This window comes from Lissotriton vulgaris, chromosome 7 (assembly GCF_964263255.1).
Source record: "Lissotriton vulgaris chromosome 7, aLisVul1.2, whole genome shotgun sequence".
NCBI lineage: Eukaryota > Metazoa > Chordata > Amphibia > Caudata > Salamandridae > Lissotriton > Lissotriton vulgaris.
In genome coordinates, this window is record NC_141695.1 from 998,975,050 (window position 1) to 998,996,417 (window position 21,368).

Consider the following 21,368-nt stretch of genomic DNA (forward strand, 5'->3'; position numbering starts at 1 on the left):
AACAAACGATATACCTCTAAAGGCAGTTTATCTGGACCGGCAGCTTTCCCAAACGCAAGGTCTTTGAGTGCTGTTTCAAGTTCTAACATAGTTATTGGGGCTTCTAGCTCCTCTCTGACATTAGGCTCAACCCTGGATAAATCAAACCTAGACACAAACTGATCAATCTGATCTTGAGATAGATATTCTTGGGTGTACAATTCAGTATAATACTGTTGAAAAACCTGCAATACACCATCCATCGTCTCAACCAGACAGCCCTGATCATTCTCTAAAGTCACTATACGCTGTAATGTCTGCTGTCCGCGAAGTCTTTGAGCTAGGCATCTACCGACCGATTCCCCATACTCGTATCTCTCAGCTCGGTGGACTTTATACTGAATAGCTATATCACGACTCCAGACACCATTAATCTTTGCCTTAAAACATGCAACCTTAGTCTGTGCCGATTCACTATCGTGGTGTGCACATATAGCCAAAATAAGTTCATGTTCTGCATTTTTAAGATCTACCAGCAATTTGTCCATATCAGCTTTTTGTTTCCTCTGTCGAGACCACCCGTAGCTACAAGTTTCACCCCGCAGCCCACCCTTAAAGCAGTCCCATACCATCGCCTGAGAAGCTGTGCCTCTATTATGGTCTAGGAACTGCGGAGCCCATACTTGTATATGACATACATATTCTTCATCAGATAATAATTTCTTGTTAAATGAGAATGACCACTGTGCCTGCTGAATATTAAAGGAGTCAAATCCATGCCAACAGGGCCATGATCAGATGTGATCCGTGGCATTACCTGCATACGAGCACCGCCTGGACTGTGGAAACGCCCTATATCTTGGGGCCCTACAATCTACACTCAACAAACTCCAGGTTATTCAAAATTGCGCGGCAAGAATTCTCCTGGATATTCCTCGCCGAACCTCAGTCAGAGCCAGACTGAGGGACCTCCACTGGCTCCCGGTGAGATCCAGAATCGAATTTAAGAGCATGTGCATTGCACACCGCTCCTACTGGGGAACAGCCCCCTCCATCAATTCCCCCCTGGTGAAAGCCTATCAGCCTTCCTGCCCCCTCAGATCCGCGACCTCCCACCTCGCCTCAGTACCACGCATTAGGAAAGCCAGGTGGGGAGGCCGCTCGCTCTCTTACAACCTAGCCAGGATTTGGAATTCTCTCCCCCTCCCTATCAGATCAGAACCCAATCTATTCAGCTTCCGTAAACTTCTAAAAACCTGGCTTTTCAGCAAAACCTCGGTTTAATTCTTCATTCAGCTTCACTCATTCCAGCCTCTCCGGCTCAACCCAATCTCTTTGCAGCGCTGGGACGCCCCTGGGTAGCCAACGCGCTATACAAATCCTCATTCCATTCCACTAATAAATAGTCTAGGCAAAAAATTATAATCTAACTGAACAAAATTTTATGGGGAGAAGAAAAAAAAGTATATCCAGGGTCCCCAGGGTTAATCAATGGCCACCCATCCACAAGGCCATGCTGAAGCAATAGTTGTCGTAATGCTCTAAAAACATGTGGCTTACGGCCACTATATCTGGTGGATTGAGGATCCTAGGTAGAAAATTCACCATGTATATTAAAGTCCCCTAGCAACAATAAGGGTGTATCCCACAGTGCAAGCTCGACATTCAAAAAATCATGGATCTCAGTATCGTCCACATTCGAGCCATATACGGTGCATACTGTGGTCTTGACCCCCCAACAATACACTCAGCAATTGCCCACCGTCCTAAACTATCAGCTTTAGTTTTACCCTTGGTAGTTATTGTTTGACGGCCCAAAATTGCGACCCCATGATTCATAGTAGCCTGCCTTGATGCTACGAATAATGTATAACCCAGTTCGTTCAATATCTTACGATTACCCCATGACACGTGGGTTTCCTGAAGACATATAATATCAGGATTGATTAGTCGAACTTCCTGCATCACACGTCTACGCTTAAGAACATTGTTTAATCCACATACATTAAATGAAGATATACGTAGACTGTTGCTAGCCATTTACCCTATATTAAACCATGAATGACACAGGCCATTAATACATGAAATACGAAATAAAGTTGTTCCTTCAGACTTGCAGCATATGCTATGAACTGACATTTTTTTAATTACACCCTTAACCCAAAAACTACCCACCTCTATACCCAGTGACCCCCCAGATACCACACCCCTACCCCCACAACCCCCCCCCACAAGTGACCCTCCCCAAAAACTAAGGCAATAGGGCCTATCGCCCTTAGATGAGTATGAGAGAATCGCTGATGCTCATACAGTCTCGTATTAAATCAGCATACCTCTAAATAAGAAAAAAAGAAACAGTAATCAGCTGTTGATCTACGTGCATATTCCACATACATACACAAAGGCAATCAGCTTACAAATAATCAATGCACGATTTCATCAACTCAAAGAATGAAGGTATTCCTTAGCTGAGGCCTCATTGGTAACGAAACGATTCTGCCCTTTATGCACCGTTTTTAGAGTAGCTGGCTGTAAAAGGAAAACCTGTAAGCCCTTAGATTCAAATGGTACAATTAATTGGTGAAGCCGCCACCGGTTCTCCACAGTAGAGTGACAATAACCAGGGCGTACAAAAAATTCAGTCCCTTTCCCAGATCTCTTTTTCTCCGGTCTAGAAATATCATAGAGTGTTTGTCTTGCCAAAAAATTAATTAGTGAAATCAGTATGGCAAGCGGATGTTGAGCAGCTTGCCCAGTCCGAGCTGATTGTTGGCGAAATGGAAATCGGTGCACCCGTTGGATTTCCTGGGACCAGTTCCAGTCTTTAACCTCCGGAAATGCTTCTTCTAAAAGTTCAACTACGAATTTGCGAGTGTCCTGCCCCTCAACCCCTTCAGGGACCCCAAGAATACGGAAATTATTTATTACGACGTAGTCGATTCTCCATATCGGCAAGCTTTGCATGTTCATCTTCCTTGTGCGCCTTAGTATCTGCGATTTCTACCTTGTGGTTAGCCATTTGGTCCTCCAATGTGGAAATACGGCCTTCAGCTTCTACCATTCTGTCCGTAAAGTCATTACAAGTCTTTGCCAAACGTCGAACAGTATTCTGAAGCTTCCGACAAGCAGTATGGGTTTTTAGATGCTCAGCCCTGGCTTCTAGTCGATGTTCCGAGGTAGCCTTAAAGATCTCCTCTAGCGATACTTGACTATTGACCCCCAAACCACCACTAGCCTGTTCAGATGGATCCGAGCGCTCGAACATTGGGTCGGCTCTGACAAAGCCCAATCAGAGATCTCAGCGAGATTAGTCATATCCCTATCGGCCCCCCGCTTCCTAATGGTATTAGTATCATCAGTTAAATCACATGAATTATTCCCATTCTGTTTACTGGCCTGCGTAATAGGCGTAGTATCCTCTGTAACTTCTTCGAGCATTGACAAATCCGCCTCATCTTCTAAATCTCCGTCAAGATCTATTCCATCTGATTGCTCAGAGAGAGAATAAAATTCACTGTCCTTGCTGCTCACCGGATCAATTACTTCTTCCCCAGTAGGACTAGCTGCATTAAACACACTATGTTCGCCCCCTATATACTCATCAGTAATTCTGGCCAAAGCTTGTGATGATACCATTGAGGAGCTCTGTAGCGAAGCTGGCGAGACTACGAGCTGTTCAAGTGCTTCCACCAATGTAGTATCCCCATCAATATCTCCAGGGTCAGAGTCAAGATTGGTAAATCTAGCTACAGGAGTTTTTTTCTCTGAGGTAGTTTGAAACATTTGTGGAATCTTGGGGGTAGCCAGTTTATCTGCTGTGGAGTCCTTGCTACTGTCCTCTTTATTGCTATTGGTTTGTGTTAGCTTTGCTGCAAGGGCAGCCCGTGTCCCGACCTGGCTCTCTCTAGTAGCCCTGGTTTTCCCGCTGTGGGCTGTTTTTGGTCCCATAGCTCAATTAATTAGAGAAGACCTGGTAGCCTTATACAACCAAAAAAATTCAAAGCAGTAGTGCAGCACTCCCAAAACACTTACTTGCGCAAATAAAGAAAAAGGTATTTTCCAGAGTTCTTACCAAAGTTCTTGCCACGGCACGAAAATACCCAAAAGAAACAGCTTTCACAATGTTTGGGGTAGTCAGGGCAGTAATTTGCTTAATAGAATAACTGTATAGCATGTGACACTCCTAAGTCACTTACTGCCGCTTTAACCATGCAAAAACACACGTAGAGTTTCTTTCTTCCTCCAGGCGTCAAGAGTGCGGATTGATAGTATTCTCACTCCCTCGCTGACGGAACACTGCCACACTTCACTGTATCCCAGCAAAAATATCGCCGTAAATGTATCCGGATAGCCGAGTGTAGCAGAGCGAAGCCGACCACCGCAGCTCCCCAGTGTCCTCCGCCCACCGCTTGCTTCGCGGCTTCTCTCAGCCTCACACCGCTGAGAGCCGCGCTGGAGACCACGCCAACACGCGGACTTGCTGCTCCTCTCCGTTCACAGCTCCCCCGATGGCATTAGGGGGCTACCAAAGCGAGCACCACGGAAAATCGCCAGCTATACTGCCGCCGACAACTGAAAACCACCACGGACCTCAGGTATAGATAACACCGGGATGTCTAAGCGGAGCCTCTCATACGCACGTCTGACTAGCAGACGCCATCTTGCCTCCCCTATTTTTGAGAAAATGCTGAATGGATTTGCACTAAATCATGACAAGTCTGCTTTCTAAATTAAGTTGTAACTTTCTGCCAAATTTGGTGCAATTCCATCCAGCTGTTTTTTTCTGTATGACATCATAAAGTCTCCTTTGGTAAATAACACAGAGATATAATGTTTTGGGACTCACCTTTTTCTAGGTCTCTGCTTCAAAAATCACCTTCAGACTTTCCAGGCAAGAGTTGAAACTACTTTTCAAAAAAGTTTTGTACAGCTAAATAAAATTGTGTCAAAGGTATTAGTAAAGAAATCCCTTTTTCTATTTAAAGTCTGATCTAACTACAACTACATAGAGGGAGTACAAATGATCATTAAAATATATTAGAAAATGGGACATCACTTTTAACATTAAAAAGGTTATTAAATATTTTAGAATTTAATAATAAATATGTATTATTTTTGAATATTTTTAAGACTGATTTATATTTAATTTTATTTGTACCTATTTTAAATAAATGAATTTAATTTAACAATTTATATGGAGTTTTTTTAGTTGCTTGCTACCTCCATTGTTTTCTATTGGAGGGTACTGAAGTACCAGTGGTTGGCCATGGGTAGTACTAGACTTACTACAAAAGTGTAATTACTTCAAAAACTGTTTGTGAATACCAAAAAGTAGTGAACTAAATCAAAAGTGCAACATTACTTACAAGTGCGGTTTGTGAATCAGGTACTGTGTTTTATATTACTTTGAAATATGTTTTATTTTTAAAAAGTATATGTACTTGCTCATACAACTTCACTTTGTTGACTGAAAAACAAATGCTTCATGAGCTACCTTTTTCCCTTAAATTGTTTATTTAATCAACAGATTTTAAAGCCAGATCTCCTTGCTTTGACAATGCTTCATGAAATATTTTTATGCATCTCATAATGTGGACAGGACAAGGAGAGGTACCCTTAGTGAAAATGTTTCTGCAGTAAGAAAGCGCCGGTAATGATACTTCTATTTTGTAATTCATTTCGACATAACAGCAAAATAGAAATTGGAGCCAGTTGTGTGCACACAAACAAAATGGGTGACAGATTGTTGTGAAAAGATATTAGGCATGGAGTAAGGTAAATGCGAATGAAAGGTCTGCATTTATGAGAGGGATATGTAGTAAAGCATCAACATAATTGCTAATCTTGGCTCTCAACACCTCGGTACATACAAATCCCTGTCTCGCTAAGTTCTGCAATAAAGCAATTAAGAATGTTAAAAAAAGACCTTACACTAAATGTGATAGAGTGACATTCCATATCTGGTTCTTTAGCGATTTGTGTCAGAGTGGGTAATTATGCCGGTAGAGGTGTACCAAAGTCAACTCTGCACAGCAGCTAACTTGGAAATCGAAGAAGAGAGGGGTGCCACACCATCAAAGTGTTGTACCTTGATAATGTACAGTTAAAGTGGGCTCCATTGTAGAGTTACAGGGGTAGCCATCTTGAAAGGGTGTATCACAGAGAATCCAACAGTCTGGTTTTAATATCTGGTTTATTGTTGCAAGCTCTTGTAATCTGTGAGTCAACACTGGAATTGTGCTTTGAATGGCTGTTTACTTTAAACTGTGGGGTTGAGATGAGGCACTAGACACTGACCCTTTTGGGCATCTGCAAAGAGTTGAAAAGAATTATTTGTCTACATTGCAAGGATACGACACACCCAAACAGAACACAAAATACTCCTGTACTAAATAGGAAGGAAAGTCACTGAATCAACAGCACAGAACTAAGAAAGACAACTAGAAGTCTCAATCATGAACAAGGGACTGACCTAAAGCCCACTCTAACTATGTTAAGTACGGGAAACAAAAGGTTTTTCAACTGTGGCCAAGACCAAAAACAAAGCAACACGAATGAACTGAAACAATAAATCAGCAACATCCTAGGAAACAAAGGAGACAAGTTATTTATTTATTATCTATTATTTAAAACATTTATAGAGCGCGACTGTCACCTGGCAGGTATCCTGGCGCTGGTAGCTTACTCCTGGGTTAGAAGCAACGGGAGTTAATTAAGGGGGTGCGGGGATGGAGGGCTGGGGGAAGAGCCATGTTTTTATTTGCTTCCTAAAGGGTAGGAGCTGAGGAATTTGGCGAATGACGGCAGGCAGACTGTTCCAGAGCTTGGCAGCAGCTACTCTGAAAGATCTTCCCCCGATCCTAGCCTTCTCAAATCTCGGTACTTTCACAAGGCAGGCGGTCGCGGATCGTAGCGTTCTGGTAGGGATGTACCAAGAGAACAGATGTTGAAGAGGTCTTGGTCCTGAACCGTGTAGTGCCTTGAAGACCAAGCAAAGGGCCTTGAAGGCTATTCGTTGCTTCAAGGGAAGCCAGTGCAACTCGGCCAAGGCAGCAGTGGCCGAGGATCTCCTGGTCCATCCTAGGGCCAGTTTGGCTGCTGCCCACTGGACTCGTTGGAGTCTGTCCAACAGTGTCGAAGGAGATTCAAGCAGGAGGGTGTTACAATAGTCTAGGCGACTTAGAATAGTGCACCTGACTATCAATGCTCGGGCTGGAGGTGGTAACAATGGAAGGATTTTGCGCAGAGAGCGCATAAGGGCTGAGCAGGTGGCGACTGTTCTTGTAACCTGCGTTTCCATGCTAAGTTTGTTGTTTAGCATGACGCCCAAATTGCGAACGCTGGCGACAGGTAGCGGATTGTTTCGGTTATCCGGGGGCCAGAACTCCGCAGTCAGAAGGCGAGGTATACGGCTCGCAGGACAGAACAGAACCTCAGTTTTCGAGGAGTTGAATTGGAGGGAGTTCCGGTGTAACCAGCCTGCGGTGTCTCTTAGGCAGTTGTGGAAGGCTTCCAGGGAAATGGAGTCTTCGCCCTCCCAAGAGAGAATGAGCTGGGTATCGTCCGCATAATTTACTGTAGTCATCTTGTGGGATTTGATTAAAGTGACCAGTGGTTTTAAGTACACATTGAAAAGGATCGGACTGATAGAGGAACCCTGGGGTACACCGTGAGGGACAGGGGAGAAGGCAGATGGGAAAGGAGGGAGGGATACGGCCTGTTTTCTATCTCTAAGATAGGAGTGAAACCAGAGCAGGGCCGTGCCATCAACCCCAGCCTCTCTCAGCCTCTCAAGCAGGGTCACGTGGTTGACAGTATCGAATGCGGCAGACAGGTCCAATAAGATCAGTGCCACGGCTTGGCCCCTGTCTGCACGCCCTCGAAGTTCTTCCATGGCAGTAAACACTGCTGTTTCTGTGCCATGGGCTGGACGAAATCCGAATTGGAAATCGTCCAGAACGTGATGCTGCTCGAGGTGAGTTGAGAGGCAGGTGCTGACCCAACGTTCTATCACTTTCGCCGGAAAGGGCAGAAGTGATATGGGGCGAAAATTGGAGAGGCATTCTGGATTCAGAGTTGGTTTCTTCAGTAGCGGGGTGATGAGCGCTTGCTTCCAGGGGTTGGGAACGAGGCCACAACCGAGAGATTGATTGCATATCCTCCGGAGGGGTGGAATAGCTCATTCCCGCATGCTTTCCAGGTTTTCGGGGGCAGAGGGTCAAGGGGGGATCCCGAGGTAATGCCCAGTGCCAGTTTCTCAAATTCAGCTTCAGGGATCTGGGGAAAGGCCAGGAGACTTTCCCTAGGAGGACATGCTGAGCTTAGAGGATCAAGGTTAGCGGAACCAACTCCGGGGGGGGCTGGAGTGTTATGTGCCGGGGGAGTTGCCAGGTTGTTGATGATGGTCTCGATTTTGTCCGTGAAAAACTGTGCGAGATTGTCACAGAGGATCTGAGATGGGGGAATAGATTTCTTGGCGCAGTCCGGATGTAAAATATTATCCAGAATTTGGAATATGCTTTTTGGACTGTTAGCTGCATTAAGTATAGTGGAGCAGTAGTAAGTCGATTTGCTCTCTGTAATGGCAGATTTGTAGTCACGGAGCGTATTTTTCCAAAGGGTTTTATTATTGTCGCAGTATCCATGTCTCCACTTTCTCTCGGCCTGTTTACAGGCTAGTTTAAGAGTTTTAAAGGAGTCATTGTACCAGGGAGCCGGTGCTCTACCTTTGGGTTTGCAATGTTTTAGTGGGGCAACAGAGTCAGTGATGGAAGTGATTCTCGAGCTGAAGGTCCAGTAGTTGTTTTCAACCGAGCTGGTAGGAGAGAAGCTATCCTCCACATCAAAGACTTTGGTGGTGGCGCTGAGTTTTTCTAAGGCTTTCCAGTTTCGGTATGAAAATTCAGGTAGAGCGCTATTATCGGGCTTTCTTATTGTGGTGTTGGTAATGTAGAGTTTAATGAGTGAGTGGTCGGTCCAGCTCATAGGCAAAATGTCGCCTACTTGTATTAGATCAGGGCTTGAAAAAATAAGGTCGAGTCGATTGCCTGCAGAATGGGTGGGATCCTTGATCAGCTGGTGAAGCCCCACGCTGTCACACGACAGCAAGAGGTTGTCTAGACCTGTATCTAGGCTGCCATTTGGCCAGAGATTGAAGTCTCCTGGAATAACTAGTTTGTTGTGGGGGGTTGCCATGTTTGTAATGATAGTAAGAAGAGCTTGCTGTTGCGGGATGGAAAAAGCCCCTGGAGGTCGGTAACAGATGATCACCGTAAAGGTGACTCCTGGGTGGCAGTTTATGGCCAAACCAAAGAGCTCAATTCCAGGCACTGGGTCTATGTCTATGGTGTTTATTTGCCATGAGGCTCGGAAGATAATGCCAACTCCGCCGCCGCGGCCTTTGGGTCTGGGAAGATGTAGGATGTTGAAGTTTAACGGGCAGGCAGATGCTAAATCAATATCACAGTCGGCATGTGTCCAGGTCTCAGTTAGGAAAAGGACATCTAGATGGTGGGAATCTATGAGGAGATTGATTTCCGTGGCATGTTTAGGTAGGGATCTGACGTTCAGCAGACCTCCTACGATTAAGCCCTTATGGGTGAAGTCAGGTAGAGGAAAAGCTGTCTCTTCAAAAGAGAGCTTACCTTCATGTGCAGACCCTCGTAGATTGAGCAGTGCATCCCGGGTGTAACGTGGGGACTGTGGGCCGGATTGGGCATAGTTGGTGGCGCTAGGCGCGTCCTCGTCGCGGACGAGCGCAGACGAGCTTGCCTTAAGCGCGCCTTCGGCGCGCAAACGGCGCGCCCGCTGCGCTTCCTAAAGTTGCACATTTATATATGTGCCTGTGGAGGTGGAGGGGGGGCGTGGCCTAGAGTGGGCGTGGCCAGCCGCCTCGGTGGCGATGAGGGCGGGAGGAAGAGTCAGGTGGGTCCACCTAACAGTGCTGAATCCGCTGTATGGCGCCGAAAATTGCACACAAGAAGTAAATTTTAAAATACAGTAATTATTATAACACAGATTGAACAGCAATAGTCCTTCTCCCGGCTTCCGCCTCAGGAGCTTTAAACTAAACCGAGCGCTAGTGATCAGCGACTAAATAGCTATGAGGGCGGAGGGGGCATGGCCTAGAGTGGGCGTGGCCAGCCGCCTCGGTGGCGATGAGGGCGGGAGGAAGAGTCAGGTGGGTCCACCTAACAGCGCTGAATCCGCTGTATGGCGCCAAAAATTGCACACAAGAAGTAAATTTTAAAATACAGTAATTATTATAACACAGATTGAACTGCAATAGTCCTTCTCCCGGCTTCCGCCTCAGGAGCTTTAAACTAAACCGAGCGCTAGTGATCAGCGACTAAATAGCTATGAGGGCAGAGGGGGCGTGGCCTAGAGTGGGCGTGGCCAGCCGCCTCGGTGGCGATGAGGGCGGGAGGAAGAGTCAGGTGGGTCCACCTAACAGCGCTGAATCCGCTGTATGGCGCCGAAAATTGCACACAAGAAGTAAATTTTAAAATACAGTAATTATTATAACACAGATTGAACTGCAATAGTCCTTCTCCCGGCTTCCGCCTCAGGAGCTTTAAACTAAACCGAGCGCTAGTGATCAGCGACTAAATAGCTATGAGGGCGGAGGGGGCGTGGCCTAGAGTGGGCGTGGCCAGCCGCCTCAGTGGCGATGAGGGCGGGAGAAAGAGTCAGGTGGGTCCACCTAACAGCGCTGAATCCGCTGTATGGCGCCGAAAATTGCACACAAGAAATAAATTTTAAAATACAGTAATTATTATAACACAGATTGAACTGCTATAGTCCTTCTCCCGGCTTCCGCCTCAGGAGCTTTAAACTAAACCGAGCGCTAGTGATCAGCGAATAAATAGCTATGAGGGCGGAGGGGGCGTGGCCTAGAGTGGGCGTGGCCAGCCGCCTCGGTGGCGATGAGGGCGGGAGGAAGAGTCAGGTGGGTCCACCTAACAGCGCTGAATCCTCTGTATGGCGCCGAAAATTGCACACAAGAAGTAAATTTTAAAATACAGTAATTATTATAACACAGATTGAACTGCAATAGTCCTTCTCCCGGCTTCCGCCTCAGGAGCTTTAAACTAAACCGAGCGCTAGTGATCAGCGACTAAATAGCTATGAGGGCGGAGGGGGCGTGGCCTAGAGTGGGCGTGGCCAGCCGCCTCGGTGGCGATGAGGGCGGGAGGAAGAGTTAGGTGGGTCCACCTAACAGCGCTGAATCCGCTGTATGGCGCCGAAAATTGCACACAAGAAGTAAATTTTAAAATACAGTAATTATTATAACACAGATTGAACTGCAATAGTCCTTCTCCCGGCTTCCGCCTCAGGAGCTTTAAACTAAACCGAGCGCTAGTGATCAGCGACTAAATAGCTATGAGGGCGGAGGGGGCGTGGCCTAGAGTGGGCGTGGCCAGTCGCCTCGGTGGCGATGAGGGCGGGAGGAAGAGTCAGGTGGGTCCACCTAACAGCGCTGAATCCGCTGTATGGCGCCGAAAATTGCACACAAGAAGTACATTTTAACATACAGTAATTATTATAACAGATTGAACTGCAATAGTCCTTCTCCCGGCTTCCGCCTCAGGAGCTTTAAACTAAACCGAGCGCTAGTGATCAGCGACTAAATAGCTATGAGGGCGGAGGGGGCGTGGCCTAGAGTGGGCGTGGCCAGCCGCCTCGGTGGCGATGAGGGCGGGAGGAAGAGTCAGGTGGGTCCACCTTACAGCGCTAAATCCGCTGTATGGCGCCGAAAATTGCACACAAGAAGTAAATTTTAAAATACAGTAATTATTATAACACAGATTGAACTGCAATAGTCCTTCTCCCGGCTTCCGCCTCAGGAGCTTTAAACTTAACCGAGCGCTAGTGATCAGCGACTAAATAGCTATGAGGGCGGAGGGGGCGTGGCCTAGAGTGGGCGTGACCAGCCACCTCGGTGGCGATGAGGGCGGGAGGAAGAGTCAGGTGGGTCCACCTAACAGCGCTGAATCCGCTGTATGGCGCCGAAAATTGCACACAAGAAGTAAATTTTAAAATACAGTAATTATTATAACACAGATTGAACTGCAATAGTCCTTCTCCCGGCTTCCGCCTCAGGAGCTTTAAACTAAACCGAGCGCTAGTGATCAGCGACTAAATAGCTATGAGGGCGGAGGGGGCGTGGCCTAGAGTGGGCGTGGCCAGCCGCCTCGGTGGCGATGAGGGCGGGAGGAAGAGTCAGGTGGGTCCACCTAACAGCGCTGAATCCGCTGTATGGCGCCGAAAATTGCACACAAGAAGTAAATTTTAAAATACAGTAATTATTATAACACAGATTGAACTGCAATAGTCCTTCTCCCGGCTTCCGCCTCAGGAGCTTTAAACTAAACCGAGCGCTAGTGATCAGCAACTAAATAGCTATGAGGGCGGAGGGGGCGTGGCCTAGAGTGGGCGTGGCCAGCCGCCTCGGTGGCGATGAAGGCGGGAGGAAGAGTCAGGTGGGTCCACCTAACAGCGCTGAATCCGCTGTATGGCGCCGAAAATTGCACACAAGAAGTAAATTTTAAAATACAGTAATTATTATAACACAGATTGAACTGCAATAGTCCTTCTCCCGGCTTCCGCCTCAGGAGCTTTAAACTAAACCGAGCGCTAGTGATCAGCGACTAAATAGCTATGAGGGCGGAGGGGGCGTGGCTTAGAGTGGGCGTGGCCAGCCGCCTCGGTGGCGATGAGGGCGGGAGGAAGAGTCAGGTGGGTCCACCTAACAGCGCTGAATCCACTGTATGGCGCCGAAAATTGCACACAAGAAGTAAATTTTAAAATACAGTAATTATTATAACACAGATTGAACTGCTATAGTCCTTCTCCCGGCTTCCGCCTCAGGAGCTTTAAACTAAACCGAGCGCTAGTGATCAGCGACTAAATAGCTATGAGGGCGGAGGGGGCGTGGCCTAGAGTGGGCGTGGCCAGCCGCCTCGGTGGCGATGAGGGCGGGAGGAAGAGTCAGGTGGGTCCACCTAACAGCGCTGAATCCGCTGTATGGCGCCGAAAATTGCACACAAGAAGTAAATTTTAAAATACAGTAATTATTATAACACAGATTGAACTGCAATAGTCCTTCTCCCGGCTTCCGCCTCAGGAGCTTTAAACTAAACCGAGCGCTAGTGATCAGCGACTAAATAGCTATGAGGGCGGAGGGGGCGTGGCCTAGAGTGGGCGTGGCCAGCCGCCTCGGTGGCGATGAGGGCGGGAGGAAGAGTCAGGTGGGTCCACCTAACAGCGCTGAATCCGCTGTATGGCGCCGAAAATTGCACACAAGAAGTAAATTTTAAAATACAGTAATTATTATAACACAGATTGAACTGCAATAGTCCTTCTCCCGGCTTCCGCCTCAGGAGCTTTAAACTAAACCGAGCGCTAGTGATCAGCGACTAAATAGCTATGAGGGCGGAGGGGGCGTGGCCTAGAGTGGGCGTGGCCAGCCGCCTCGGTGGCGATGAAGGCGGGAGGAAGAGTCAGGTGGGTCCACCTAACAGCGCTGAATCCGCTGTATGGCGCCGAAAATTGCACACAAGAAGTAAATTTTAAAATACAGTAATTATTATAACACAGATTGAACTGCAATAGTCCTTCTCCCGGCTTCCGCCTCAGGAGCTTTAAACTAAACCGAGCGCTAGTGATCAGCGACTAAATAGCTATGAGGGTGGAGGGGGCGTGGCCTAGAGTGGGCGTGGCCAGCCGCCTCGGTGGCGATGAGGGCGGGAGGAAGAGTCAGGTGGGTCCACCTAACAGCGCTGAATCCGCTGTATGGCGCCGAAAATTGCACACAAGAAGTACATTTTAAAATACAGTAATTATTATAACACAGATTGAACTGCTATAGTCCTTCTCCCGGCTTCCGCCTCAGGAGCTTTAAACTAAACCGAGCGCTAGTGATCAGCGACTAAATAGCTATGAGGGCGGAGGGGGCGTGGCCTAGAGTGGGCGTGGCCAGCCGCCTCGGTGGTGATGAGGGCGGGAGGAAGAGTCAGGTGGGTCCACCTAACAGCGCTGAATCCGCTGTATGGCGCCGAAAATTGCACACAAGAAGTAAATTTTAAAATACAGTAATTATTATAACACAGATTGAACTGCAATAGTCCTTCTCCCGGCTTCCGCCTCAGGTGCTTTAAACTAAACCGAGCGCTAGTGATCAGCGACTAAATAGCTATGAGGGTGGAGGGGGCGTGGCCTAGAGTGGGCGTGGCCAGCCGCCTCGGTGGCGATGAGGGCGGGAGGAAGAGTCAGGTGGGTCCCCCTAACAGCGCTGAATCCGCTGTATGGCGCCGAAAATTGCACACGAGAAGTACATTTTAAAATACAGTAATTATTATAACACAGATTGAACTGCAATAGTCCTTCTCCCGGCTTCCGCCTCAGGAGCTTTAAACTAAACCGAGCGCTAGTGATCAGCGACTAAATAGCTATGAGGGCGGAGGGGGCGTGGCCTAGAGTGGGCGTGGCCAGCCGCCTCGGTGGCAATGAGGGCGGGAGGAAGAGTCAGGTGGGTCCACCTAACAGCGCTGAATCCGCTGTATGGCGCCGAAAATTGCACACAAGAAGTAAATTTTAAAATACAGTAATTATTATAACACAGATTGAACTGCAATAGTCCTTCTCCCGGCTTCCGCCTCAGGCGCTTTAAACTAAAACAAGTGAGTCTCATTTAGATAAAAGAAAGTAATCATTAAAGCTATTTAAAATATATTAGAACATTGGAAAGTTGGGAGATTCATTGAAAACAATGGAGTGTTCCTGGCTTCTAATGGCCGTTAAAAGCTCGAGCTCAAAGATTCCAAAGTTGTCCTTCACAGCTGTTGCTGTGAACAAAAGCCTCACGGCTCCAGGTCAACCTCTTGGTCTCCGTGAGGCCTTTGTTTTATTTGTTAGAACATTCTGCTCTCTAGTGAGGGGATGTTCTAATAGCCTTATAACCCTCCGTAGCGGAGCTATACAGGCATTAATGTCCCGCTTCTTTGGTAATGGCGCTGAAGCAAGCCTTTAATGGGCAGTATAGCCCGATACGGTGGGGAAAAAGGCCATATCTATACTACTGTTATAAAGGAAGTACTTTGAGGCTTTGAGGCGGGTAAACTCGGGAACCACAGCTCCAATCCACACACCCGATACATCGTTGGAATCCTCAGGGTGTGCAGATGGACATAGGCTATATAAATTTAAAAAATACGTTATATTTAAAAAATGTACATTTAAAAAAAATGTGTCCCCTCGAAGTAGCGCCGGCCGTCACCTGTGTGCTGATGTCGTCCAGGCGCGCGAGGAACGCGAGGAGGAGCGGCGGACATGGCACAGGGGAGGAGCACTGACGAGTGGCACATAAGGCGATGAGCAGCAGCAGACCGGCGGAGCGGCGAGGAGCACTGAACTGAGGAGCGGCGGCTGAGCGGTGGACATGGCGCGGGGGAGGAGCACTGACGAGCGGCACACAGGCGGTGAGCAGCAGCAGACCGGCGGAGCGGCGAGGAGCACTGAACTGAGGAGCGGCGGCTGAGCGGCGGACATAGTGCGGGGGAGGAGCACTGACGAGCGGCACACAGGTGGTGAGCAGCACGGACCGGGGGAGCGGCGAGGAGCACTGAACTGAGGAGCGGCGGCTGAGGTAAGGCTCCGGGGGACAATTTCGGGGCAGGCGGGAGTCGGGGCACGCGGGGGACGGGGAGTTACAACAAAAAGGCTCCAGTGGACAATGTCAGGGCAGGCGGGGGTCAGGACAGGCGGGGTCCCTCTGGCATAATTGTGCTCAAGCTCCCGACTCCCGCCGGCCGCTCCATACTCTGTGAACTCCTACTCTTATCCCTGCAACCTCTGCTCATCCTCGCCTCCCTGCAAACAGAGCGCCAGAGCCCCACTTACCCAGAAAGCTCCCCAGTGCCTCAGGCGCTGCTGCTGGCCACCACTGCAACACTGGGCCTCTGGCATAATTGTGTGAGGTAAGCCTCCGGAGGACAATGTCAGGGCAGGCGGGAGTCGGGGCAGCCGGGGGACGGGGCGGACGGGGGCCCGGGCTGATGGCCAATGTCGGGGCAGGCTGGTCGGGGTAGCCTGATTGCTCCCGGACAAGGTCGGGACGGGCTGCTAGTTAAATATAAAGGAGAGAGAGATGAAGTACTGCCCAAGTTCAAGCATCTAGAGGAAATACAAAAATAAGAGAACAACTGAAAAGCAAGTGACCAAAAAAGAAATTAAATAAATTAAACAAAGAGGTCAAAGAGATTTTCCTTAGGTAAGAGGAACTGATAAAAATAGTTATGTAAAAGTACAGTCTAAAACTAATAGAGGGTACAAACTCTGTTGACTTTCCTGAGGGTATGGATTACTTGAAAAATAAGTCTGTAGTGACAAATCGAAAAATATTCATATGTTTTCGCAAGCATACATTAAATTTATATTTGAAAACATACTAACAATTAAAATAAACAAATTATAGCAAGTTAAACAGGGAATATAAAAGCGACCATGGATCCAACTTGAGGTCAACTGGAGTGACAAATACCGTTAAGATGTCTCCCAACACCAAATGGATTTCCCATGCCCATTACTCACTATTAGCACCTCATAGCATCCTTTAGACCTCAACCTCAAACACTAACCTTTCTGATCAACTCTCTACTCTCCAGCACCACTAGCACTCAGAAAATCCCTTTTTCCTTACTGCCATTGTGGTAAACAATACCAACTCGCCAATTATTCACCAAGCAGTGAAAAATGTATGCCATCTTTAATAACGTAACAGCATCTGTGTGGAAAAAAATTATATTTCTTCCACGATTTCTGATTTCATAAATACTTGCAAATAAAATGGCTGAATTATTTTTACTGCAGTGATGATATAGACACATCTAAGCCGCACTGAGTGTTAAATGTGATGTTTCTTACATGAACTTGCAATGCAATGTCAAGTGGTTTTCCCATACCGCACGTTCCCCAATTACTTGGTCTCTGTAGCGCTTTTGTCATTGAAGAAGAGGGCAATTCACTTAAGTTAGTCTTAAAAAATATTTCAAGAGTTATTTATTATATGAATGAATATACATTAAATATTTCTGTGGAAATTATTGTAGAGGGCATTTAACTTTTTGGATTTCCACAAGCTTTAAATACAGGTCTGATTTTGAAAGCGCCAATAAATCGAAAGATACTAATTGCGTTCCTATGGCACCAGACCAGATTTTTAAGTTGTGGATATATTGTCCAAAAATATATTTGCCTGGACATCCTGGCACGAAAAAAGCGACTTGAAAGCGGCACGTGGCGTTTGAGAAATCGCCCAAAACAAGAAAATTAATTAAAAGAATAAATTATCACATATATGCAACCATGAATTTCACATAGATTTTGTTGGCGCATTGCGGTTTGAGTTTGTGGTCCTCTTTCCACGTTAGAGTGATTGGGCTGTTCCAACAGTAAAGTCTCTGTAATTATACGTTTGCTCCTCTTACGTGTATATTCCAGTAACGAACTGTTCGTTTGAAGGCATTCTTATTTCCGTACAGTATTTTAAGCTTTTAGAAAGTGGTTATTTTCAACATTCTGAACAGTGTGCTGCAGTCTGCGTTGGACAAATTGAATAAAACGTGACATGCGTCAGATTTAAAAAATGTGCATCTAGATATTATGATCCATGAACATCCACTTGCCTTCATTAGAAAAGGGACACATCCTGCCTCTTTCACTCTGTTCACCATGGTACTCGCACCCACTGTATGAATCTATAGCTTTCTTCGCATCACAACCTATACCTTTTTGACCCTCAGTAAACAGGTGTGACCGCCCGGAATGGAGCAAATATTTTCAGTGCTCCTGGTAATACAGAATGTTGCCACATCCTTTAGCTATGGCATTTGGAGGCTTTTTCGGTAACTTGGTTCAAACACTGGCTGGCATACTAAGGCTTTTCGAAAGCACCAGACCTGATGATGCCTTTCTCCTAATTAGGGCATATTACCAAAATGTTTACATCACAGCCCTTTTTTAGGGTTCTCGCTATATATACCGAGGCTCCATTGCCTTTAGTGTTCTTGTAGCTGAAATATTTCCTTCAATTGTCATCATATAGTTAAGACATTCCATGATTATAATATATTGATACATTTCAGTGATGTCAGAAATATATGAATCTTTAAATAGTACTATGAAAAACAGGGATTGAAAATATAACTTTAACATAAAATTGTGTACACTGAAGTAATATGCTTGACATTCACACACTTGCCTTAAATTCTACAATGCTTATGGGGAATATTTTAATTGATATGTTATAAGTGGTTGCAGTGGCATAAAATACGTATCTGCATCCACTTTTAAAGGTAGGGGGTTGCACGCAACCTTTATGGGCCCCTGCTGACCATCAGGACGTCCTATATTTGATTCAGAGAATTTGTTTACAGTCTTTTCTTGTTCATGATGTTTACTCACCATACATACACTGTTATCAAATTCCGTCTGCTCACTCATATTTGTTTGTTGTGCAACTTCACTTCCTGTGCAGTCACAAAACAAACAACAAGAGCTTGGTCAAAACTAGTCCAGACAGGGAACCAACATTTTGGTATCAGCCATAAACTCTCCTTGCTTGAACCCTAACTCCTAAAATTCTTATCCCAGTCTCTGGTTAATTGCCTCTCACTTCAGGAGTAAGGGAATAGATTCTGTCATACAGAATGAATTACAACTTTACCCGGTCTCTCCTGTTGACTTTCACCACAAGCTCACTGAAGAAGATGATGGGCAAATCCCTTAATATCAGCTTGTTAGACAACCACATTGCAGTAAAACAGTCTCTTGAAACTCATGACATGATCCAGATACTTGATCCCGCTACTACTTTCACATAACAGGAATATAAGGTGCACCGAGCTACAACCCGCCTTCATCAATTAAATCTTGGACCTAGCCATAGTACTGTGAGCTCAGTCACAAGACCCTTGAATTTTGGCTATTTCAATCTATTGGTTGATGCACCTAGAAACAGACAGGCCATTGAGGTGGTTGCAAATATAGGTTCTCTAGTTTTCTCAAACAAAATTTGAGTCCTCAATACCTGGTTGGTCACATATTTGACATCGTTTTCAGGTGTGACAATGAATCGGAGAGGGCATTGAAGGACGATGCCTGAAAAATATTCCCAAAGTTTTATCAAGAGAAATTGTCCAACATCCACACCAAAGACCAAACCAGGTACTCCTATTGTAAATCTCAACAAAAAAATCATAAGCCCTGGACATAGTGACCCACTATTACTCAAAGGGGGGAGAGGGATGGCAACTGGGAGAACATCCCAATCCCCTACTGGCAAAGAGAGTTTTAAAACACACATTGGGGAATAGAGCACAGCAATAACAAGAAAGTGCTCTAGGTATCCCAAAGTTAACCAGGTAACAAAAGAAATGATGGAGCTCTTAAACAGAAGTAACTATGCCAGTGACGCTAAAGACATGCCTATCATCTCAGACCAATAATACAAGGACCTCATGCCCTTCTTTGAAATAAAGGTACTTAAAATTCTGGCAGACATATCTGAGTGTCCAGAAGGCCCATGTGTCAACCAAATCAAACGCACCCATCATCCAATTACATTTTTCACCCTTCCTTGCAATACACCTTAAACACATGATCTGATCAGAGCAGCTAATACCTGAATACCTCAAATATTTCGATTTAACCTTGCTCAACTTATACAATAAAGCAAAACTATATTTTTGCTGGTGTCGGAAGTTAATGGAATCATTATTGCTTCATTTCATCAAGGAAGATTACTAAACACATCAAAGAATGCAACTATCAATCACTTACAGAAGATACCATTCTTTAACCCTCAGGACACAGCAATTTGTAAATATTAGAGAAGGAGAATATGTGGCAATTACAAGAATTCTAGTAAATCACATGTTGATGATTGACCATCTGGTTTTAATCTGAGGAGAGGAACCGAAATGGTAATTCTGAATGTCAAACAATTAATGGCATTCATTTCAAGAGGTTACTTAGAAATCCTGGTCCTCCTCAACTTATAGAAAGCATACTATCACATTTATCATAAAATACTCCTGCATGGTTGGAAAACGGAGCTATAGTCACTGGAAGGGTAGTAGTTCCACTTATTCCTATGGTTTCGATCACTGCTGATAAGAATCCAGCAATTTACAATTGGCTCGTCCTGTTCCACAGTAAAACAGATTTTGTGTGGGTTACTGCTGTGATTGGTGTGGGAGCAGCATATCTTAGAAAATCATCAGACATAAATATCATGTCCTAAATATAGTTTACTAAAATATCACCCACATGATTTAATAATAGAAACTCCATACCAAAGAGGATAATATTTTTGAAAGCAATATTTAGGGCACAATGATTATGTCAGATAATATTTCTCTACATTATATTCTGACATACAATTCAGGGATTTCCTCTCCCACCCTGCTGTTTAACCCATTTCGTGCTCATGACGAGCTGAGCTCGTCATGAGGCACGGTTGAGTTGCACTCATGACGAGCTGAGTTCGTCACGGCTGTTGGAACGTTCGCACGTGGGGATAATTTCCCTGCTGTGCTGAACGTTCCAAAACGGGTGTGGTCGTGACGAGCTCAGCTCGTAATGAGTGCAGCTCCACTGTGCCTCATAACGAGCTGAGCTCATCACAAGCATGGTGGCGCCTCGCGCGGCCCCCCTGCACAGCAGGTGAAAAGGCCTTGCAGCCAAGGGGTTAATATTTACTGGATACCGTTGACGTAAATGCTGTCAAAGGGCAAAATTCTGTTTCTGATGCATGCAGACAGTATACAGCTCCAAATCCATCCTGGCAGCTTAAAATAACCGAACAAACTTATCTCTGCATGTCTGAGTCACAAACTAAGAGGATGGTTCATTAGTCTAAGTCTAAGGAATCTCAAAAACCAGGGAATTACAGAAAAATAGGACAAAGAGCGGGATGTAAAGGAAAGTGTCAGCACTGCAGAAGCTCATTCAGAGATTTCTTGGGTCAGGGAAATTTTGAGTGTTTAGACTAAGCCACACTCAGCAAGAATCAAAGGGAATAAGAGTAGAGGTCTAAACTTCTCAAAGCCCATGGATGAGTGGCAATGGCATCAGACAGTGTAGGCTCCAGTTATTCACGCTAAAATCGCTCAGGTACCACTCCTCTGTTTGCATCATCAAGGGTTCCATTGTCCGTTTCCATTCTCACATTGTAGGCTGTAACATTTGTGAAATGTCCCCCATTAACGAGGGGAACACCGTCGTCCTTGCTCAACCAAGCAATGCTGTAAGATTGCTGAATAGGACTCTTCAGTTAACGCTCTGGCTCTCCATGTTCCTTCATCAAGGTCTTTTTCTCAGGCTCTGTC